The sequence below is a fragment of the Natator depressus genome, chromosome 11 (assembly GCF_965152275.1).
Source record: "Natator depressus isolate rNatDep1 chromosome 11, rNatDep2.hap1, whole genome shotgun sequence".
Taxonomy (NCBI): domain Eukaryota; kingdom Metazoa; phylum Chordata; order Testudines; family Cheloniidae; genus Natator; species Natator depressus.
In genome coordinates, this window is record NC_134244.1 from 1297309 (window position 1) to 1321046 (window position 23738).

Sequence of the window (23738 nt, forward strand, 5' to 3'; positions counted from 1 at the left end):
TTTCAGTCTGCACTTTGTTCCATGCATAGTACAGACCCAGCTTTCGTCCCATACGTAGCAACCTCTCTCTTCCTGCTGATGAAGGCTCTTCAGCCTCCTCTTTCTCTGTGCTCACAGTGCAAAACTTCAGCCAGCCATGCCTGCACCTCTGTAGCAAGTAACGAACCTCAGCTTCCCTTTCCCCCAAGACTCCTTGTGATGGGGTGCACCAGGCCTTCATGCTGGGAGCCGTGTGGTCCCACCACACCATGCCCCAGGAAGGAGTAGCGGAGATGGGTCCTCCAGCCTGCCTAGAGAGGCTGCCTAGACACAGCCAATCAGAGCCCAGTAGGCTCAGATAAAAGGCACTGCGGGGTGAGGTGCTCAGTTTCTGGTTGGGGCCAGAGGGGGTATGTTCTGGCCACAGGAGCACTATAGACTGCATTAGCTAAACCTCAGCTCAGAGCTAGAGCTCTAGCCCTAAGGTAACACACTGAGGTACAGAGGCCAGGTGGGATGAGGCCCAGGAAGTGTAGCAGCAGCTATTAAAGGCAGCAGCATCTGGCCGCTGCTTACAGGGTCCCTGGGTTGGGACCTGGAGTAGTGGGTGGGCCTGGGGCCCCCTCACTGGCCAGTGAGGAAGTGGCCTCAGTCCTGAAAAGGGGACAAGCTTCTCTACTAAAAGACTGAGAAAGGGGCTGGAATTCAAGTCGGCCCAGAGTTGGGGCTGACGTCCCTGGTGAGAGCCAACCTTTCGTTGAGCTTTGTCACCCCAGAAGCGGTTCATTCATTCATCTATTGACTGCGTGACTTAGCCGGAAGGCTGAGCCACTGAAGTCCTACCTAGTGAGGCCAACCACCTACAGGGCACCAGGAGCAGGGAAACGGGGGTTGCTCAGTCATACCCAGCCAACGGGAGGCACTGACGAAGTGAGTGCCCCGTCATACTCCCCCTCTCTGGGGTGCACCACACAGTTCAGTTCTCTCCCCCTTCTCTCTGCTCTGCCTGTTGCTAACACGTACACTGATTATACTCAGCTGTACAGACTGTCAAATGCCTTGAATGCCACGTCCTTAGCTGCCATTACTGTCTAGATCGACCAGGCCAACAGAGCTACAGCTCATCATTCTTCAGATAAATGCTGACGTTTCCTGGTGCTTAGCTAATAGCTGTGAAGCCTCCTAGAAATATGATAGATGTGTCTTGCTGATAGAAATGCTTATTTTGGGTGGGAGGAACATGCTTAGACAACTCCCTCTGCCCTGCTTCATTCCTTGGCTCAGACAATCCATTGGCTTCCAGCGTCCATCACCTTTGTGTCACCCTGGAACATTTCCTCTCCTCCTCCCTCATCTCAGATCTGCCTGTCATCCCATCACCTGCACATTGCCCTGTGGCCCCTGCTTCAGTGCCTCCTCCCCTAAGATCCCCATGGAGGCCTTCATCCCAGCTCATCTTGACCTGCCTCTTGGCTGTTTATTTGTACAAAGAACACAAACACACCAGTCTGATCTGCAGAGAACTCCTCCGCCTCCCCAGGATTCAATTCTTCTTGCCCTCCTTGGATTTATAACCCTGGATGGACCTGGGGATGAGAGGGAGGCACCCAGGAAAGGAACCAGCCTCCTCTCCTGCCCAGTGCCCTCAGATCCACTGTTTCCTGCAGAGTTTCCCACGGAATGTCCCCACACTGGTGTTCACACCAGCCAACTTCGCATTCAGGTCATCCCCTATGCCAAAGGTAGCTGTGTGCCCTCTTTATCCCCAAAGCCTGCCAGGCCAGAAGCCACCTGCCTGGGGCTATTTAAAGGCAGTGGGTGTGGGGAGCAGGGGAGCGTGTTACTACACTCCGTACAGAGCTTCAGGGCTAATCCACCTAACGCTAGTGCTCACCAACAGTAGAGCCTCAGAGTTACGAACACCAGAGTTACAAACTGACCGGTCAACCACACTCCTCATTTGGAACCCGAAAGACACGATCAGGCAGCAGCCGACACACACAAAAAAGGCAAGTACAGTACAGTGCTGTGTTAGATGTATACAACTGAAAAAATAAAGGGTCATTTTTAAAAAAAAGATCTGACAAGGGAAGGAAACTGTTTTTGTGCTTTTTTCATTTAAAATAAGATGGTTCAAAGCAGCATTTTTCTTCTGCACAGTGAAGTTTCAAAGCTATTAAGTCAGTGTTCAGTTGTAAACTTTTGAAAGAACAACCCTGACATTTTGTTCAGAGTCAGGAACAACCTCCATTCCCGAGGTGTTCATAACGTTGAGTTCTACTGTAATCATGTCCCAAAGTAATGTCTCCCTCTCTCCTTCCCCGGCTGCCTTGTGCACGTGCCCCCCATTTCCCTTCCCTGGGCACCCCTCAAAGAGAGCCAAACCAGAGCACCGAGCCACAGCAGTCAGGGGGCTGTAACCTCCTGACAGCACCTGGGAGAGCCAGGGGCTCTCTGGGCTCTTATACGCCCCCATCACCTTTGTGTGTGAGCAACGAGCAGGACCACGTCCTCCTGTCTATAGTGTCCACAACAAGTGAGGGGTATCAATAGGCAGCTGAACCATGTGCCAATAGGGGCAGCACCAGCAACACTGAGGTGGCCCTAAGGACCCTAATGCCCAGGACACCACTGGGCCTCTGGAGGTCAGACAGGCCCTGGGAGCTCTGCTCCTGTCCCTGCCTAAGCAACTCCTCAGCATCTGACTTCTCAGTGAATGATAAAGACAGACAGAGAGCCCTGGTCCTGTCCTTTATTGAACAGCTGCTTGTCCACGGGCCAATGCCCCCTGGAAACCTCTTTCCCAGTGGGTCCCAGCCATTCACAGCATTCTCCCTTCCCTGGTGTGAAGCTGGTTACGGGAACAGCTGGAATCAGAGGACGAAACATCAGGACTGCTTCTGTCTGGGAGCTGGCTCGTTCCACCCTGGGACTGACTGATTATATCTGGGAGTGGACTTATTTTGCAGGGCAGCTGATTCACCCCACCCTGGAGCTGACTGATTGCATCCAAGAGCTGGCTTGTTCCACTGGGCAACTTATTCATCCCGTCCCATATCCATCTCGTTCCACCCTGGAACCAGCTGCTTTTGCCCAAGAGTGGAGTTGTACGACACTGGAGCTGGCTTGCCCTGCATGGGGGTTGGCTTGGCCACCTAGGCAAATGTATGGTTCTACCCAGGAGTTGTCTCTTTCCATCTAGCCGATGATTTGTTCCTCTTGGGAATATCCTTGTTACACTTGGCAGCTGACTCTCTCCCACCAGGAGCGTCATGCGTGTTAGACACGCTGTCCCAAAGTATTGCATCCTCTTCTCCGTCCCAGCTGGGATCTGACTTGTATCTGGCTGCCAATTTATTCCACCCAGTAGCAACCATCGTCCACTTTGTGGGAGACTCTTCCAATCACCAGGTAGTTCATTCCACCCAGGATCCAGCTCATCACACCCAGCAGCCGCTTCTAGCCACCCGACCTTTTCTCTTTGGCATCTGTCATGCGACTGGTTCCTCCCAGCTGGAGACCCCTTGTGGCCAGCATATCTGGGAGCTAATTTTTGTTTGGCGTGCAAGTCTTTCCTCCCAGCATGCAATTCTCTCCTTCCGCCATGCGACTCAGCTCCCAGATATGACTCAGACCTGCTCTCCCTGGCCTGCGGAGCACTCTCCCCAGTCCCTGGTGTGCTCCTTTCAGCTGGTGTCTTGCTCTCCCTGGCCGGTGCTGCGGCCAGTGGTATACTGCTTTCCTCCTGTAGTAAGCTTCGCCTGGCTTGTGGCCTGCTCTTCCCAGCCAGCAGCTTGTCGCCAGAAGCTGACTTGTATCTGGTGTGTGGCTTCTTTTGCCTCTGACGAGATGTGTGAGGCCCAGGGCAAGGGTCCGTAGGCCCAGCATGAGATTCATTCCCTACTGCTCTTTTGTATGTCTTGTCAACAGCCACCCCTGCAAGAATTGACCCTCATTAGCATTCACAGAAGAGAGAACTTGGGCGTCTCTTCTGCTATAGAGCAGCAGCCATGATCCTGGGCTCAGCACCCCCAGCCCCCCACGAGAAAAGTGTCTAGGACAGTAACCAAAGGCCCAGCTTGAAATGCCCCATCCCCAGTACAGCCAACCACAAGAGATCCAAATCATGAGCCAGGCCCCCAAAATAATGAGACTGGGCCCCAAAATCTTGTTTCGTTTTAAAAGACAATATTGTTTTTTGGTCTGTCCGTTGAATTCAATGTGTGGGCTGATGGTTACTATCACCCACTCTCCCAAATGTATGGCACCCATCACCCCCACAGCTGTCTGTCCCCTCCCCTGCAATTAATTCTGCCCCCAACATCCAAACAATTCTATCCCCCAGTCCCCGCATCAGTTCTGCTCCCATGTACGTTCTGTTTGTCCCCCTGCCCCCACCCTCCCCTCAGTTCACTATCTGTTCACACACATCCCCAGGTTCCTGTCAGTTCAGCCCTCCAGCCTCAACTCTGCTGCTCCTGTGGTTCTTCACCCCCTGCACCCCCAGGCCTGGAGACTGCCACAGGATCTCCCAAGTTGGGGGGCAGTTCCAGGGTCTCTTCACCCCTTCCCAGGCCAGGTGTTGTAGGAAGGAGGGGAGGAGGGAGCAGAGGTGCATCCCGTCCCTGTTGCTCACAGGAGGGGAGGAGGAGTGGAGCTGCCCTGAGTTGCTGGACTCTTTCTGCTCCCCCCTTCTCACTGCGAGAAAGCCCTTGGGTTACTGAAGGGAGAGGGCAGGACGGAGAGAGAGCTCTGCCTGGAGCAGCTCTCATTGGCTGCTTTGCTCCAGGAGGCTGGCAAGTGGGGCAGGCAGCTAACCAGAGGGCTCAGATTTGCCAGAGGGCTGGCGCGTCTTGTGCCATCGCAAGACTGGGCTCAAGCCAAAATCCTGTCACTTGGCGGGCCGGGGGGAGGTGGTGCAAGAATTGTGAGCACTGGCACCACTGCATCCTCCGCTGGGAAACCACCCAGCACAGTAATTGGTGAGGCCCAGACTCGCCTCACAGCTGGGCCTTCGCTCAGCAGCAGCGGGCAGAGGCTGGGTCCAAGAGACTCGGTGAATGGTGGCTGAAGGCATGTGCCCTTTGGCACTGGCAGCTGGGTTCAAGGGGTCAGCTCTAAGGATGAAAACACTACAGCCTGGGATACAGGCTGGAGCAACTTCATTCACTGACTTAAATCACATGATTTAAAAACCTCGCAGTCTCCCTCCCGGTAGTGTGACTGTGATGGGGTGTTCACCCCACGCTTGCCCTGAAGGGGTTAGTGGAGGATGAATTGACCAAGTCACCTATTAGGCTGAAGGCTGGGAGAATTAAAGCTGAGAGGAAAGCCCTAATTGGGAGAAGCTCACCTGTGTGGGAACAGACAGGGATTCTGTAAAGCCAGGGAGCTGAGAGCAGAGCAGGGTGCAGGGGAGTGGGGGGGCAGTCACTCCCTGGGGGAAGGGAGGTGCACTTGGGGTTAGAGAGACAAGTAGCCTGTAGTCACTCCCTGGGAGGAGGCTGGCCAAACCCAGAGAAGTGGGGAGAGCCAGAAGGTAAGGAAAGGGTTCTGGGAAAGGCAGTAAGGTCTAGGAGGGAGCTGACTAGAGGGTCCCTGAGCCAGAACCTGGAGTCGAGGGGCAGGCCTGGGTTCATCTGACAACCACTGGGGAAGTGGCACCACCATCTGGGCAGCGAATGGGAAGTGTGCCTGCACCCATTCATACGAAGGAATCTTGATCCCCCGGAAGGGAAAAACGTGTCTAGTCACCGGGCCAGAGGGCCGAGTTACAAAGGCGAGAGAGGGGCCTTAGAGAGAGAAAGGACAGCGGGGGCAGACACCAAAAGGAAAGGCGTCAGACCTGGCAGAGAGCTATTCCCCAGAGTGATCAAGAGGAGGCGCCACCCGTGGTGAGTGAGCACCCCTGAGACAGTGACTTAATTGAATTTTTAAAACTGCTATCACCTAGAAACGAACATTGCAAAGGAAGGCCCCCAACCTGAAGTCAGCGGGTATGTAGCTTGGCTCACATGAAGGGCCGTGTTGCCTTCAGCGGGACTAGTCATGTACTTACAGCAGAGCACGTGCCGCAGCGTTTGCCGCATCAGGGCTAGGATTGTATTTTTACTTTTAAAAGATTCTCTTAGTGGCATAAAATCTTCAAAATAAACTTGCTTCTCTGTGAATGAAAAGCCACCTCCCACACTACACAGTCTCATATGCCACATACAGGCATGTTCCTACGCACCCACCACTCTCTATGTGCCATCCACTTGACCTGAGATCAGCCACTAATTGCCCGTCTTTAGCAAGGCAGCAATACCCCCATCTCCTGCCTTACACTTTGTAATACACCGGGTATTCTTGGCTTACCTCCTCAAAGCATCCAGGGTTTACTATGGTACCTGCCTGTGATAAAGAAATAGTGTGTCCTGGTTGACACATCTGCTTTACTCTGAGTAGAAGGTGGGAGGATGAGGACAGAGCCAAGGTTAATTCAGTATTTTAACTGCACTTCCACACTTTCCAATATTTGGGTTTTCTTAGTGTAACTAACTTTGAATTTCCTGCTGGAGTGTTTTTTATTTTTTGGTTTTGTTTTTTAAATATTTCCCCTACAATATGGAGCACTGCATGTAACCTTTCCTCTTGCTTGAATCTTCTTTTACTTCTATATGATATTGATAGAGAAGATCTCAATGGTTGGGCTTTTGGGTTATTAGGTTTTTTTCAGCATTGTGGGGGTTGATTTTGTTTGTTTGCTTTTTACTTTAGAAGTATCGGGGTTGTGAAACCAGGTCTTCTCTGTGTGTGTTCCTGATGACCTCCAGGGGGTCTTATTGTCATCTCTCACACTAAACAGCCCTACAAGCCTTGGCTGAGAGTTTCAAACGTGGCTAGTGATTTTTAGAAGCCTCAGTTCTTGGGTGCCCAACTTGAGACCCCTTAAAGGGTCGCTGATTTCCAGGGAATTCCAAGAGGTTCAGCACTCTTTTTGACAATCAGCTCCCTTTCAACTGTCTCAAGCTTGGCACCCAATAACTGAGGTTCCCAAATTCACCCATCACTTTTGAAAACCTTGGCCTTTGCTCCTTACCATTAACACGGACAGATTTCAGCTCCCCATCTCCTTCAACATCTGCCCGCTCCTGCCTATTCGCCACGGTCCTGGAAAACAGACAGTAGAGTTACCCAGGCAAGGGAGGGGCAGCACCCATTAGGACACACGTTTCCCCCACCCACACACCCACGATTGGCAGATGTTCTCTTTACAAAGCAAGTCAGGCCACATGGCTCCATTCAGGAAACACTCCTAATGCCGCACTGTGCGGAGAATTCTTGCCACTTGAGACCTGATCTTGCCCCCGCAAGTTTGTTCAAAATGCTGCTACCGTGAACCTCCTCCTGTTCTGATGCTGCGTCCCCCCAGCTCGCTGCGCCCATTGGCCCCCCTTCTGCACCGCCCCAAACACGACCTGCTCGCGATTGCCTGGCCCGTCCCACTGACCACTGCTGCCACCGCCTCCTTTTCCAGGACTCATTTTCCTGCCACACCAATTTCAGGCTGCTTGGCCTTGCCTGAGGCCTTTCCTAGCTTCGCCCTGCCCTCCCTGTCAACTCTTGCACATTACTGACACATTGACTCCCACCTTGCTCTCCCTACTAGTCCAGGGGGCCCTCAAGCTCCTCCAGGTCTTCTCCCATTCTGCCCTTTTACGCATGCCCGCTTCCCATGAAGATCCGTCAGGCCATTGCGTTGCACTTCTTCTTCAAATCCCCCCTTTAAACTCCCCTCCGCTGGGGGGCTTGCAAAAGGCTTAGGCAGTTGGTGTGCTCGACTGCTGCTCATTATATCAAACTGTTCTCTCTCCTCTTTCCTGTTTGTTCATCTTATCTGCTGTCTCTCCTCCTGCGCTTCCCCTGGGAGCTCTCTGGGGCAGGCCTGTCTTTTCCTGTCATGTGCACGCGGAGTCTAGCGCAATGGGGCTATAATGTGTGTTGCCACAACAACAATAACAGCGGGAATTAAGTACTTAAGCGGTGACCGTGAATGGAAGCTGATGGCCCCTCCTTACCTTTCGGTTGTGATGCATTTGCCATTGATGAACTTGGTAGAAGCGGAAGAGACGCAGAAGCCTTCTCCTGAGTTGAAGGATACAGCTGAAAAACAGGATGGTAAACTAACTGCAGGGAGCTTCCAGCCAGGGCCAGGCCCTGAATGACCCAGCTGGGTCCCAGGAGATTCCCTTAGCCAGGAGCGTAAGGGGAAGGAACAGGGGATGAGCTACAAGGCAGGTGTGAAATGTGAAGAAAAATGTTCTTCCAGGATCCAGAGGGAGAATGTCCTTGTGAGACATCAGAACTGATCCAGGCAGCGATGAGAGCAGGGCTGGGCCGGACTGGGGGGAGGAGTTGAAAGGGGACTGACGGTAGAGGAAAAGTGAGGAGAGCTGGGCCGAAGAGAGGAGAGAGACTGGATGGACAGGAGAGGAGATCAAGTCTGGACAGAGAGCAGATTTAGCAAGGTGGGTGTGTCTGAGAGAAGATTGCAGATGCTCGGGTGAGGAGCAGGGGGGAAGGAAAGCAAACGGGCAGGAATGGTGCGCTGGAGGAGTGGAGCCGATTGACAAGGAGGGGTCAGGTGCTCGGTGGTGACTGGTATGATGAGATCAGGTAGGGCACATCCTTCGCTTGGACAGAGAAGGAATAGTCTGCACTTGGGTGTGGCCAATCAATGGTTCAGTAATCCATCCCTCCTGCCTCGTGCTCAGGCCAGCCACCAAACTAGCCACTCAACTACACAGGCCCAGCCTACAGTGTCAGTCAGACGCCCTCTCCCCTTCCCTACTGTCCCTCACTTCGATGGCAGTGTTTCCAGCTGGCCTTATCTCTCTGCCCCTTATTGTTCCTCAGGCCTTGGCATCTCCTCCCCCACACCGATGCTAGCCATGCCATTAGCTTTTCAGTATGATTATTAGTGTGACCTGTCATACTCCTAGGGCGCCAGTCCTGGGAGGGCTATCATTCCGGATGCTGCTAAAAGCCGGGGACAGTTCCTGCACTGAGCCCAGTAACTTCTTGTGGAATGTCAGCACATCGTTTCTAAAGCATCCAGTCCTGGGTTCAAGACCCGCCGTGAGGGAATATTTCCAATGCCCCTTGGCAAGCTGCTCCAGTGACTAACTATCTTCACTGGCCAACATTTTGCCTCTTAAATCTGAGTTTAGCTAACCGAACTCCAAGCCACTGGATTTTCTTATGCTTCTGCCTGCTTCAGGAACGAGCCCTGAAGTATCATGTATCATTCTCTTGTGGAGGTATTTCACCAGGAGGGTGGTGACGCACTGGAGTGGGTTCCCTAGGGAGGTGGTGGAGTCTCCATCCTTAGAGGTTTTTAAGGCTTGACAAAGCCCTGGTTGGGATGATTTAGTTGGGGATCGGTCCTGCTTTGAGCAGGGGGTGGGACTAGAACCTCCTGAGGTCCCTTCCAGCCCTGAGAGTCTGAGATTCTCTGATTCGATGCTATTTCTATACTGTGATCAGGTCACCTCTCAACCTCACGTTCAGTGAGCTGACTAGACTGAGCACCTTTAGTCTCACTGTATGGTGTGATTCCCAGACCACAGGTCACCCTTGCAGCACTCTGCTGAGCCCTCTCCTCATTTTCCACATCCTCGTTTCAAGAAGTGGTTCTCAACCAGTGGTAGGTGTGTGCCTGGGGGTATGCAGAGGTCTTCTAGGGGGTGCGTCAACTCATGTAGATGTTTGCCCTAGTTTTACAACAGACTATATAAAAAGCACTAGCAAAGTCAGTACAAACTAACATTTCCTACAGACAATGACTTGTTTATCCTGCTCTGCATGCCACACACTGAAATGTAAGGACAATATGTCTATTCCAATCGATTTCTTTTATAATTATATGGTAAAAATGAGAAAGTCAGCATCTTTCAGTGACAGTGTGCTGTGACATGTCTGTATTTTTAGGTCTGATTGTGTACGCCAGTCATTTGTAAGTGAGGTGAAACTTGGGGGTACACAAGGCAAATCAGCCTCCTGGAAGGGGGACAGTCGTCTGGAATTTTGAGAGCCAGTATTGACACTAGCACTAGTTTTGCAGCTGGCGTTTCACACTGTTCTTCTCCAACGGCAAATACTGGACAGCTGATGGCCTGTGCTACTGGGGGCCTAAGGGGACGTTACAATTACCTCTTGTCCTTGCCCACCAGGACTTTCCTGGCCACAGGGCTACTTGTACCTTTACCGCTTTTCTGGTGTCCCCGAGTGAACCCCCACAATTGTTCAGCCTCATGCCCTTCCCTTTGCTGGGGTGGAAGTCCATGATTCTCCCACTCTTACACTGGGACCTGGGCTACAACACCCTGTGCGTCAACCATGCGAACCCCAACAGGCCTGGCTGGGCTGCGGTATCTGCAGTTCTGTCAGTGTGAATTTGTCTAGTTTTAGCTTCCAGTGCTAGTCAAATATATATACTAAATAATGTTAGAGAAATGAATATTCTGTAGAGCATTATAAGAAAATATAAAGGGATCTTTGCTTTTGGTATTTGTCTCTGCTAATGCAGCATTTCAGAACTTAGTTGAAACAGCTTAAGGGTTATATAAACCATAAAACTGGTTATTGTGTGTTTATCTGTAAAATGCATGACCTATGCAAATAGCAGAGTGAAGCAGAGTGTGGAGACAGAATTGTTAACTCCAGGGATGTCCTTCTTCCTCACCTCCCGCCCCCCAAAGCTAACAAGTAAAAACCCAAGGCCACAAAAACAGACCAGTAAGAAGAATTACAATTGCTATAAGATTTAAAAACAAAAAACTGGATGGAACCAGTAGGGATGACAGAAGTAGATAGCTAAAAGTACATTTTAGCAGGATAAGCAAAAATGTCTTTGTTTAGGTTAGTTATTGTGACATACGCATGAGACTGTCTTAATGAGGAGTCTACACAAAGTTGCCAAACAGAGGATGAAAGATAGATGATTAACAACAAGAGAGTAGTGAAGACACAGGAATAAACATAGCAGAGACCAGAGATTTAAAGAATTTACCATCCTTGAGAAAAGGCTTATGGAAAGCTTATGCTCAAATAAATTTGTTAGTCTCTAAGGTGCCACAAGTCCTCCTTTTCTTCTTGAGAACAGGATGTGTGATCACTTACTTTTCTTACCTTATCTACTTTTGCATGTATATGTAATTCATAGGTAGGGCCCTACCAAATTCATGGCTGTGAAAAACACATCACGGACCATGAAATCTCGTCTCCCCCATGAAATCTGGTTCTTGTAGGGGTGTCCTGGTATTGCCGCCCTTACTTCTGTGCTGCCTTCAGAGCTGGGAGGCCAGAAAGCCGTCACTTCTGGCCGAGCATCCAACTCTGAACGCAGTGCCGCTGCCAGGAGCGGCGCAGAAGTGCAGGTGGCCATACCATGAGCCCCCTACAATCGCTTTGTGCCATCCCCCACGACCCTTCTCTGGGTGAGGACCCCCTAGGGTGACCAGATGTCCCGATTTTATAGGGACAGTCCCGAAGTTTGGGTCTTTTTCTTATATAGGCTCCTATTACCCCCCACCCCCGTCCCGATTTTTCACATTTGCTGTCTGGTCACCCTAGGACCCCCACAGTTACAACACTGTGAAATTTCAGATTTAAATATCTGAAACCATGAAACTTAAGATTTTTAAAATCCTATGACTCTGAAATTTACCAAAATGGACCATGAATTTGGTAGGGCCCTATTCATAGATAAGTGTTGTCTTAACACATACAAATAAAAGCTAAAAGAAACTATTTAAACCTAAGTCAAAGTGGATATTATTTTTCAGCCAACAGGATCTTGTTAGACCTTTGTCTGCTAGACTGAAGACCCCTCTATTATCTCACTCCGCATTGTAGATACTTATAGACTGTGATGAAGTCACCCCTTAGCCTTCTCTTTGTTAATTTAAACAGATTGAGCTCCTCGAGTCTCATGGTCAGGCATGCTTTCCAATCCCTTATCATTTCCATAACTCTTCTTTGAATCCACTCCTATTTACCAACATCCATCTTGAACTGTAGACACCAGAACGGGACGCAGTATTCCAGTAGCAGTCACACTGTTCTAGGTATAGAGGTAATATAACATCCCTACCACTTAGATTCCCCTGTATATACATCCAAGGATCACAGCCCATTTGCCCACCACATTGTGCTGGGAGCTCATGTTCAGCTGATTATCCACCATGGCCCTCAAGTCCTATTTAGAGTCACTGCTTCCCAGGATAGAGTCCCCCATCCGGTGAGTGAGGCCTACATTCACTTCCGAGAGGTATGACTTTATATTTGGCCAGGTTAAAACTCATATTGCTTTCACCCATCTTACTAGGCAATCCCGATTGCTCTCTGTCAGTAACCTGTCCTCTTTGTTATTTGCTGCTCCCCCAATCTTCCTTTTGCTGCAAACTTTATCAGTGAGGATTTTACCTTTTCTTCCAGGCCATTGAAAAAAATGTTAAATAGCACAGGGCCAAGAACCGATCCTTGTGGGTGGGACTCCATGAGAAACATGCACTCTTCATGAAGATTCCCCTTTTACAATTACATTTTGAAACCTATCTGTTAATCTGGTTCGACATGTGCCATGTTGATTTTGCATCATTCTGATTTCTTAATCAAAATGTCATCTGGTACCAAATCAAATGCCTTTCAGAAGTCTAAGTATATTACATCAACTGTGTTACCTCTATCAAACAAACTTGTGTTCTCATAAAAAAAATCAAGTTACTTTGACAGGATCTATTTTCCATAAACGCATGTCAATTGGCATTAATTATATCACCTTCCTTTAATTCTTCATTGAATCCCGTATGAGCCTTTCCATTACTTTGCTCAGGATCTATGTCAAGCTGACAGGCCTGTAATTACCCAGGCTGTACCTATTTACCTTTTTAAAAATATTGGCACATTAGCTTGCTTCCAGTCTTCTGGAACTTCCCCACAGTTCTAAGACTTATTGGAAATTAGCTTTAACAGTCCGGAGAGCTCCTCAGCCAGTTCTTGAAAAACTCTTGGATGCAAGTTGTCCAGACGTGCTGATTTAAAAATGTTTATCTTCTAATAGCTGCTGTTTAACATCCTCCTGGGTTACTGTTGGAATGGAAAGTGTTTCATCACCATCTGATATGACTACATCACCTGGCTTTTCCCCAGCTACAGAACAGGAATATTTAATGAATACTTTTGCCTTTTCTGCAGTATTAGTGACAGTTGTACCGTTTCTATCTAGCGACGATCCAATACCATTTTTAGCACAAACAAGCACTTAGAAGTCGCATATTCACAGCTATTAGCTCAGGCTGCCTCTTAATGACCCCGACCTGTCTGCCGTGGCCAGTTGACTTATCTGGAGAACATTGTTCTGCCTTCCTGCTTTCCCCCTAACAGCCCTCCTAGTAAATCATTTTACGAACCAGCATGTGCGTACTGTAAACGCTGCACTATCCCGATATAGCTATGCAGTAGCTATTCTGATAAGCAGCTCATGGACAATATTCATAAATATTCAACCCCACCCCCATCACAACGTCTCCCTAGTCTTTCTGGGCTATTTATAGAGCTCCAGTCTCTGCAAGCACAAGGCAATGTGGACACTCGGAAATATCCAAGTGTCAGGTCTCAGTGCTGATACTATTAGACGTATCATATGCCTTCCATACCGCTGACTACCACGTGATGTTGTCTCACCTGTGAATGGTGGGAACCGTGAATGAGGCAGCTTTGGATTGGCTTTGTTGTTTGCTGTCTGATCCCAGAGGATACTGTTGGTTTCTCTCCTCCCCTGAGGCCTCAGTAGGGCTCCATTCTCTTCTCCCTTTGGTTCACTGTGTATATGGGCTGTTGGGAAGGTTGCTAGGGGTGTGGTGCCTTTGCTCTATACCTCCGTCTCCTCTGACTCCCATGGTGCAATTAAAGCCTTAGCCAGTGTCTGCAGGAAGAGGGTGAATTCAACCCCAATAAACCTATGTTGCAAGCTCTTCCCCATAGGGACCATCTTTTTGTTGTGTGTATGTCCAGCTCCTAGCACAATGGGGCCCTGATCCATGACTAGGGCTCCTAGGTGCTATCACAATACTACTAAACAATTATCCTCAAAATAGATACCACTGGGGTGGTGGTTGCAGGATGGGAGTGGCCATTCACTGTGGGATTCCTCCACCACACTCAGGTCTAGCATTGCTTGGATTGAGTCTTGATGGTGTCCCACATTGTCTTGGGTAGGGGCCGAGGGATCTCCCTCACCCTCTGTCCAGGGTTGGTCTCTATGCAATGATATGTCAGGTGGATACACTCCGGAAGGGCAGAGAATACCTGAGGGAGTGCTTGTACCAGCTGATCCATCTGGGTCTTTTGTTCAGCCCCAAGCATCTCCCCTAATTTGACAGCATTATTAGCCTCTGTTGTTGGAAGCTCTGGTCTCAGTTCAGGCTCAGTGGTGAGTGGGGTGATAAAGAAGGCTTGCCTGTCACTCCAGGCCTTTAGTAGGTTGACATCGCAGATGTGGGTGTCTTTTCTTTTGTCTGGGCATAGTAGACCCAGTTCACTATGATGTACAAGTTGCAATACCTCTAAAGGTCCCTGCCATTGGACCTGTAGCTTGGACTCCGTGCTTGGCAACAGCAGAAAAATTTGGTCCACCGGCTTGAACTCTCCTAACCGGCCTTCATGGTTGTATGTCATTGCCTGATGATGCTGAGCCTCCTGTAGGCTCTCATGGGCAAATGTCCCCAATCTTTCCAGCTGCTTCTGCAAGTGAACGATGTATTGGACTAGGTTTTTCCGCTCATGGTCCCTGACTTCCCCAGGACTCCGGTAATAAATCGAGGATGTCCCAGAGCTGTCTGCCATATAACAAGCTGGAAGGGGGGAAACCCATGGATGCTTGGGGAACCTCCTGGATAACAAATAGTAACAGAGGCAACAGTGATCCCAGTGTTTGGGGTCTCTGACGACAAACTTTTTCAACATCCCCTTGAGGGTCTTGTTAAAATGTCCCACTAAGCCATCAGTCTGTGGCTGGTAGGATGATGTTTTTAACTTTTCTGTCTTCAGGAGACTACACATATCCTGCATCAGGTTGAATGTAAGGTTAGGTCCCTGGTCAGTCAAGATTTCCCATAGCAGGCCTACCCTGGCAAAGAGTTTTGTTAACTCACTTGCTATTGTGCTTGCGTTGATAGATCACAAGGGAATAGCTTCTGGATAATGTGTTGCATAAGCCACTATTGCCAATGTATATTGATGGCCTGCCGAGCTCTTTTCTAACCCTGTCCTCTCAAAGGGGGTTTCTACTAGGGTCAATGAGACAAGGGGTGCCAATTTGACCCCCTTAACCTCTGAGAGTTGGCAGTCTGGGCAAGGCGCTCAGTAGTCTGCAACATCCTGGACACCCCAGGCTAGTAAAAGCCAGCCATGAGGCAGTCAAAGGTTTTCTTTTTCTCTAGGTGCCCTACACAGGGCACCTCGTGGGCCAAATGGCCCAAACTCATGGTGATCGGGGGAGGTCCCGAAAGACTGGAAAAAGGCTAATGATGGGCACTAAAAAGATGGCCACTAAAAAAAGGGAAGGAGGAGGATCCGGGGAACTACAGGCCAGTCAGCCTCACCTCAGTCCCTGGAAAAATGGAGCAGGTCATCAAGGAATCAATTCTGAAGCACTTAGAGGAGAGGAAAGTGATCAGGAACAGTCAGCATGGATTCACGAAGGGCAAGTCATGCCTGGCTAACCTAATTGCCTTCGATGACAAGATAACTGGCTCTGTGGATGAGGGGAAAGCAGTGGACGTGTTATTCCTTGACTTTAGAAAAGCTTTTGATACGGTCTCCCACAGTATTCTTGCCAGCAAGTTAAAGTATGGGCTGGATGAATGGACTATAAGGTGGATAGAAAGCTGGCTAGATCATCGGGCTCAACGGGTAATGATCAATGGCTCCATGTCTAGTTGGCAGCCGGTATCAAGCAGAGTGCCCCAAGGGTCGGTCCTGGGGCTGGTTTTGTTCAATATCTTCATTCATGATCTGGAGGATGGTGTGGATTGCACCCTCAGCAAGTTTGCAGATGACACTAAACTGGGAGGAGAGGTAGATACTTTGGAGGGTAGGGATAGGATACAGAGAGACCTGGACAAATGAGAGGATTGGGCCAAAAGAAATCTGATGAGGTTCAATAAGGACAAGTGTAGAGTCCTGCACTTAGGACGGAAGAATCCCATGCACCGCTACAGACTAGGGACCGAATGGCTAGGCAGCAGTTGTGCAGAAAAGGACCTAGGGGTTACAGTGGATGAGAAGCTGGATATGAGTCAACAGTGTGCCCTTGTTGCCAAGAAGGCTAACGGCATTTTGAGCTGTATAAGTAGGGGCATTGCCAGCAGATCGAGGGACGTGATCGTTCCCCTCTATTCGACATTGGTGAGGCCTCATCTGGTGTACTTTGTCCAGTTTTGGGCCCCACACTACAAGAAGGATGTGGAAAAATTGGAAAGAGTCCAGCAGAGGGCAACAAAAATGATTAGGGGACTGGAGCACATGACTTATGAGGAGAGGCTGAGGGAACTGGGATTGTTTAGTCTGCAGAAGAGAAGAATGAGGGGGGATTTGATAGCTGCTTTCAACTCCCTGAAAGGGGGCTCCAAAGAGGATGGATCTAGACTGTTCTCAATGGTAGCAGATGACAGAACAAGGAGTAATGGTCTCAAGTTGCAGTGGGGGAGGTTTAGGTTGGATATTAGGAAAAAACTTTTTCACTAGGAGGGTGGTGAAACACTGGAATGAGTTACCTAGGGAGGTGGTGGAATCTCCTTCCTTAGAAGTTTTCAAGGTCAGGCTTGTCAAAGCCCTGGCTGGGATGATTTAGTGGGGGACTGGTCCTGCTTTGAGCAGGGGGTTGGAGTAGATGACCTCCTGAGTTCCCTTCCAACCCTGATATTCTATGATTCTTTGATTCTAAATGGAGTATCTCCTGCCTATGCACTTTTGGGGACTAGCAGTTGGACCCTAGCTTCCTAGTCTGTTTTGCTCACACTACGTGATAAAGCAGTTCTCCCTGTAATTGGTCATGCATGTATGCAAGGTCTCCCAGGTCAGTGCACTGCCCACAAAACAACCCTTCCTCCCAGTCCTCCCATGCCACCTTGTTATACCATGAGCCATGGCAGATGGCAACTGACAAGGGTCATCTTCCACTGAGTCTGGCAGATGGCAGCTCAGAGACAAGTTTCTGCCCTGGCTCTGGTGGCCATGGAGAAGGCTTGCTTCCTTCCCCACCATCATGCCCACGAAGGCTTGAGCCACCGAGCCATTCCTGCTGTCAGCTGAACCCCAGCTGCTTCCACTTCAACCGATTCAGAATTTCTCTACTCCACAGACAAGCCTGACTGGGCGTGGGCTGGACTGGCCACTTCCCTGGCAGCAGGGCTGGGCTAGGGCAGGACAGATGTCACCTCTCTGGGTGAGATCTGAGCAGCCTCCCTTGCTGCGGTTCTCAGACGTGCCGGGGAGCTTTAGCCCACAAGCCAGACCCATCCCTGTCCTGGCAGGGAGACCTGCTGGGGTCAGGAGGGTGTTGAGCTCACCGTTGGCTGAGGTTTATGGCCCTTCCCAGGGCAGAGTGCGGGGCCAGGCTCCTAGGCCGTGGGTATTAGGCCCATGCCCAGGAGACCAGCCCTTGTCTGACCCTCATGCTTTTTCCTACATCCCCTTTCCACTCTCTGCTCTGCACCAATTGCGTCAGCCACTGTCTGACCACTGCCTAGCTCAGCGTCCGCCCTTCTCCACCCCATGGGGCTCTTCGTTGAGCTCCCCAGGAGCTCAGCCCCACGAGTACAGCTCAGCCATACCTCCCTGTGTCGGAAGAGGCTGTGCTGGCTGCATCATGGTCACGCTCCACCTCTCTCTGGTTTCACCTCCCGCTGCAGAGCCCAGCCCCTGCCTGGCCGGCGCTGCCTGGAGACCAGGGGAGGCTGATTGTGATGTCAGGACTTTGCACTTGGCATTTGAGGTCTTCGGTTGGTTACAAAAATCCACCACAGGCAACAAGTGGAAAAGATGGTTTAGCCCCTTATTTGCCAGTCCTTCCTGCTACCCAGGGTGCTGCTCTCACCATTAACTCTTTCCCTGTCTGTGTTTGTTTGTTAATAGTGGTACCTTGCCTGAGCTGTGCACAACCGTCTGCACTGCACACGTGCCTTAGGGCCGCCCAGGGCACTGACTGCTCTAGGAATGAATAGATTGTATAGCCATGCAGGTGGAGATCACTGTGCTGAGCCTGAATCTTTCATTCCACTAGAGGTGTTTCTAGAGCATCTTTCATCATCAGGTCACGGTGCTAAAACGCTGCCGGTGAGTCCTTGTGTGCTGACATGGCACTGCTCTCCTCTGAACTCCCTCCAGCTTTACAGCATCCTGTGTGAAGTGGGGGACATGGGGTCCAGAGGAGGCTGCACCACTGAGTTATATGAAGGCCTCATAATATTTTCTGTACTATTCTGTCCCTTTTTTTTTCTTTGTATTCAAACATCCTTTTTTGACCACATCTGCACACTGAGCCGAGGTCTCCACTGAACTCTGTATTTACTATGTCCCTGTTCCTTTCTTGGGTTGATACAGTTAATTTAGACTCCTGCAAGGTAGAGTAGTTTAATTTTTTTCCCTCCACTGTGTATTACTTTCCATTTGTCAACATTAAATGTCATCTGCCATCGTGTGTCCCATTCCCCTAACTTGTTCAGGTCTCTGAAGTTCCTCACAGCCCTCTCTGATCTTGACTAACCTAAATAACTTTGTCATCTGCAAATTTTGCTACCTTGCTACTCACCCCCTCTCCAGATCATTAATAAATATATGAAACAACAAGGGATGAAACCTTGCAGCCCCGCTGTTAACCTTCTGCCATGATGAAAATTGACCATTTAATCTTACTCTTTGGTTTCTATCTCCTAGCCGGATTTTGATCCACAACAATACTTTGCCTCTCACCCCATGGAAGACACAACTCTCCCTTGCTGTTCCATGCTGGTTAGACCCTATTAAATCATGATCTTCCAGATTTTATTCTATTATTAATTATCAGTTCAACTAATTTGGCAGATATAGATGTAAGGCTTTTACAGGTCAATAATTTCCTGGATCACCACAGAGCCTTTTAAAATATGGATACGACATTTGCTACCTTCCAGTCTTCTGTCTGTAGTTAGTATAAGAGGGTATACTGGCCCTTTAAGGCAAGACGACTCAGCGGTACCCCACTCCAGGAGTTCTGGAGCAGACGAGAGCCTAGGGAATAGCAGAGGCTGTTGCTGGGAGGGAAGAAGTGGTCCTGGGGTAAGAGTTAGTGTCTGTGGGAGAGAACCCAGGCTACTGGCAGGACCATCTGGGCCTGGTGACTTGTTGCTTTTTAAATTAGAAATTTGCTCCACCCCCTCTTCTTCCATCATCATCCCTACCCTCTGTTTGCCAGAAGCTGGGAATGGGTGACAGGGGATGGATCACTTGATTCCCTGTTCTGTTCATTCCCTCTGGGGCACCTGGTACTGGCCACTGTCGAAAGACAGGAGACTGGGCTAGATGGACCTTTGATCTGACCCAGTCTGGCCGCTCTGATATTCTTATGTTCTTATCTGTCTCTAAAAGCGCCTTGCCTTTGTTACCAAGAAAGAGCAGGCCCAGGGCAGGAGTTTTCCCACCACCCTTGGTGGTGAAGACTGCTGAGAAGCTAGAGGATTGCTTTGCATCAACGTCCTTATCTCTTTTTCAGTTAGTGCCTTAGCCCTTGGTGCACCAGTTGACCTACTTATTCATCTGCAGGATTCCTGCTTCTAATGTACTGAAAGAATCGGTTCAGTTTTTATACCTTTTATACATTTGCTCTTAAAACCCCATTTTTGCTCTTAAAACTCCATTCTGGCCTTTCTTTTCCTCTTATTATTGCCTGCTGCAATTTATGCTTCTGGTGGTTGGCTTCACTAGGGTCAGATTTTCACATATTGAAGGATTTCTGTTTTGGTCAAATAGCATCTTGGTTGTCTTTTAGCCAAAATGGTTTATGCTTTTCCTTCCTGGTTCACTTTGTGCTCAGCGCTCTGTGTGCCTGCTGAGACTCCAGAAGTATTTTTGTAAGAAGCATTCAAGCCACCTCTATGAATGTTACTTCCTTTACTTTTAGCTTTAGGGCCTTTGTGATTAACCTTCTGAATGTATTTGTCTCCCTTTCTAGAGCAGTGTCACTGGGGGGTACTTACCTCCCTCTAGGATTTGCACCTCCTCATACCGGGGTCACTAGTACTCAATGGCTCACCTTCCTGTTGCTTCTGAATTAGCTCCTGTGTGTTACAACTGTCAAGAACAGCCTCTCCTCTTGTGTGCTCTAGAACTACCTGCTCCAAGAAGCAAATCACTTAAATGTTGAGACATTATTTCTCTAAGCTCTGTCCCGTTGTGCCATTTGACTAGTTTATATGTGGTAGTTAAAGTGTCCCATTGTCGTTTTGTTGGATTTTGCTGCATCTTTGATCTCTTTCAATATTGGGCACTCAATTTTTTCCCTTGATCTGGAGACCAGTGGTATAAATCCACTAGTATATCCCTACAGCTTTGAATTTGTAACCACATAGATTCAATTGCTTGGTCTTTTCCACTCCAAATTTATCTCTTGCTAAATTGTATAGAATCCCTTATACATGAATGTACTCTCCTTCCTGTATAGTTTATAACCAGGTGTTACTATATCCCACCGGTCTGGGTCATTCCCCCATGTGTCTGTAATGCCTATTATTATAGCAGGGTCCTCGTCCATTGCCAAGCATTCCCACTCACTTATTTTTTGCTTTTCAATTTCTTGCATTTATATATAGATACATAAGTAGTTTTTATGATGGACCACGTGCCTGTTCTGATTAAACTGTTTGATCTGACATCCTACTGATTTTGCAGAATTGGCCTCTATACTTTTATAATGTCCCTGCTCTAGTTAAGTTGTAATTTGCACCCTGTCCTTTACTGGGTCCATAGATACCACTATGTTACAGACATCTTTAACAGCTGTCGTTCCAATTTCATAGAATCATAAGACTGGAAGGGACCTCGAGAGAATCATAGAGTCATAGAATCATAGAATATCAGGGTTGGAAGGGACCCCAGAAGGTCATCTAGTCCAACCCCCTGCTCGAAGCAGGACCAATTCCCAGTTAAATCATCCCAGCCAGGGCTTTGTCAAGCCTGACCTTAAAAACCTCTAAGGAAGGAGATTCTACCACCTCCCTAGGTAACGCATTCCAGTGTTTCACCACCCTCTTAGTGAAAAAGTTTTTCCTAATATCCAATCTAAACCTCCCCCATTGCAACTTGAGACCATTACTCCTCGTTCTGTCATCTGCTACCATTGAGAACAATCTAGAGCCATCCTCTTTGGAACCCCCTTTCAGGTAGTTGAAAGCAGCTATCAAATCCCCCCTCATTCTTCTCTTCTGCAGACTAAACAATCCCAGCTCCCTCAGCCTCTCCTCATAAGTCATGTGCTCTAGACCCCTAATCATTTTTGTTGCCCTTCGCTGGACTCTCTCCAATTTATCCACATCCTTCTTGTAGTGTGGGGCCCAAAACTGGACACAGTACTCCAGATGAGGCCTCACCAGTGTCGAATAGAGGGGAACGATCACATCCCTCGATCTGCTGGCTATGCCCCTACTTATACATCCCAAAATGCCATTGGCCTTCTTGGCAACAAGGGCACACTGCTGACTCATATCCAGCTTCTCGTCCACTGTCACCCCTAGGTCCTTTTCCGCAGAACTGCTGCCTAGCCATTCGGTCCCTAGTCTGTAGCGGTGCATTGGATTCTTCCATCCTAAGTGCAGGACCCTGCACTTATCCTTATTGAACCTCATCAGATTTCTTTTGGCCCAATCCTCCAATTTGTCTAGGTCCTTCTGTATCCTATCCCTCCCCTCCAGCGTATCTACCACTCCTCCCAGTTTAGTATCATCTGCAAATTTGCTGAGAGTGCAATCCACACCATCCTCCAGATCATTTATGAAGATATTGAACAAAACCGGCCCCAGGACTGAGAGAGGTCGTCTAGCCCAGTCCCCTGCACCCAAGGCAGGACTAATTTCTAGACCAGTGCTTCTCAAGCTATCTGATGTGGAGCCCGACAATTTTTTTCCCCAATGTGCGCGCAGACCGGCAGCCGATGGCTCGCGGACTGGCACCGGTCCGCGGACCACCACTTTGAGTAGCACTGCCCTAGACCATCCCTGACAGGTGTTTGTCTAACCTGCTGTTAAAAATCTCCAGTGATGGAGATCCCACAACCTCCCTAGGCAATGTATTCCAGTGCTTAACAATCCTGACAGGAATTTTTTCCTAATTTCCAACCTAAACCTCCCTTACTGCAATTTAAGCCCATTGCTGCTTATCCTGTCCTCAGAGGTTAAGGAGAACGATTTTTCTCCCTCTTCCTTGTAACAACCTTTTATGTACTTGAAACTATTATCATGTCGTCTCCCCTCAGTCTTCTCATCTCCAGACTAAACAAACTCAGTGTTTTCAATCTTCCCTCATAGGTCATGTTTTCTAGAACTTTCATCATTTTTGTTGCTCTTCTCTGGACTTTCACCAATTTGTCCACATCTTTCCTGAAATGTGGTGCCCAGAACTGGACACAATACTCCACTTGAGGCCTAATCAGCACAGAGTAGAGCGGAAGAATTACTTCTTGGGTCTTGCTTACAACACTCCTTCTAATACAGCCCAGAATGATATTTGCTTTTTTTACAACAGCATTGCACTGTTGACTCATATTTAGCTTGTGATCCACTATCACCCCCAGATTCCTTTCCGCAGTGCTCCTTCCTAGGCAGTCACTTCCCATTTTGTATGCATGCAACTGATTGTTCCTTCCTAAGTGGAGTACTTAGGATTTGTCCTTGTTGAATTTCATCCTATTTATTTCAGACCATTTCTCCAGTTTGTCCAGATCATTTTGAATTTTAATCCTATCCTCCAAAGCACTTGCAAACCCTCCCAGCTTGGTATTGTCCACAAACTTTATCAGTGTACTCTGTATGCCATTATCTACATAATTGATGAAGATAGGGAACAGAACTGGACCCAGAACTGATCCCTGTGGGACCTCACTCGATATGCCCTTTAAGCTTGACTGTGAACCACTGATAACTACTCTGTGGGAACGGTTTTCCAACCAGTTTTGCACCCACCTTATAGTACCTCTATCTAGGTTGCATTTCCCTAGTTTGTTTATGAGAAGGTCATGGGAGACAGTGTCAAAAACCTTACTAAAGTCAAGATAGACCATGTCTACCATTTCCGCCCATCCACAAGGCTGGTTACCCTGCCAAAGCAAGATATCAGATTGATTTGACACAATATGTTTTTGACAAATCCATGCTGACTGTTACTTATCACCTGATTATCTTCTAGAGGTTTGCAAATTGTTTGCTTAATGATTTGCTCCATTGACTTTCCTGGTTCAGAAGTTAAGCTGACTGGTCTGTAATTCCCTGGTTTGTCCTTATTTTCCTTTTTATAGATGGGCATTAGATTTGCCCTTTCCCAGTCCTCTGGAATCTCTCCCACTGTTTCCAGCAGAACAACTCAGAGATTGTCCCCACACCAATGCTCACACTAGCCAACTTGGCATTCAGGGGTCATAGCTGCCTTTGGCACAAGGTGTGTGCCCTCTTTAGCCCCAAAGCCTGCCA

The 23738-nt window shown here is 48.8% G+C and overlaps 1 long non-coding RNA gene across 1 annotated transcript; it reads right to left on the minus strand.

The window, feature by feature from the left end:
• Nucleotides 1-3559: 3559 nt before the first annotated feature.
• On the minus strand, nt 3560-7626 carry LOC141995511 (uncharacterized). Its single transcript, XR_012641342.1, has 3 exons — nt 7614-7626; nt 7061-7131; nt 3560-3915 (listed from the first exon to the last, which is right to left on the minus strand). It is a non-coding gene; the product is annotated as an uncharacterized LOC141995511 (long non-coding RNA).
• Nucleotides 7627-23738: the final 16112 nt, after the last annotated feature.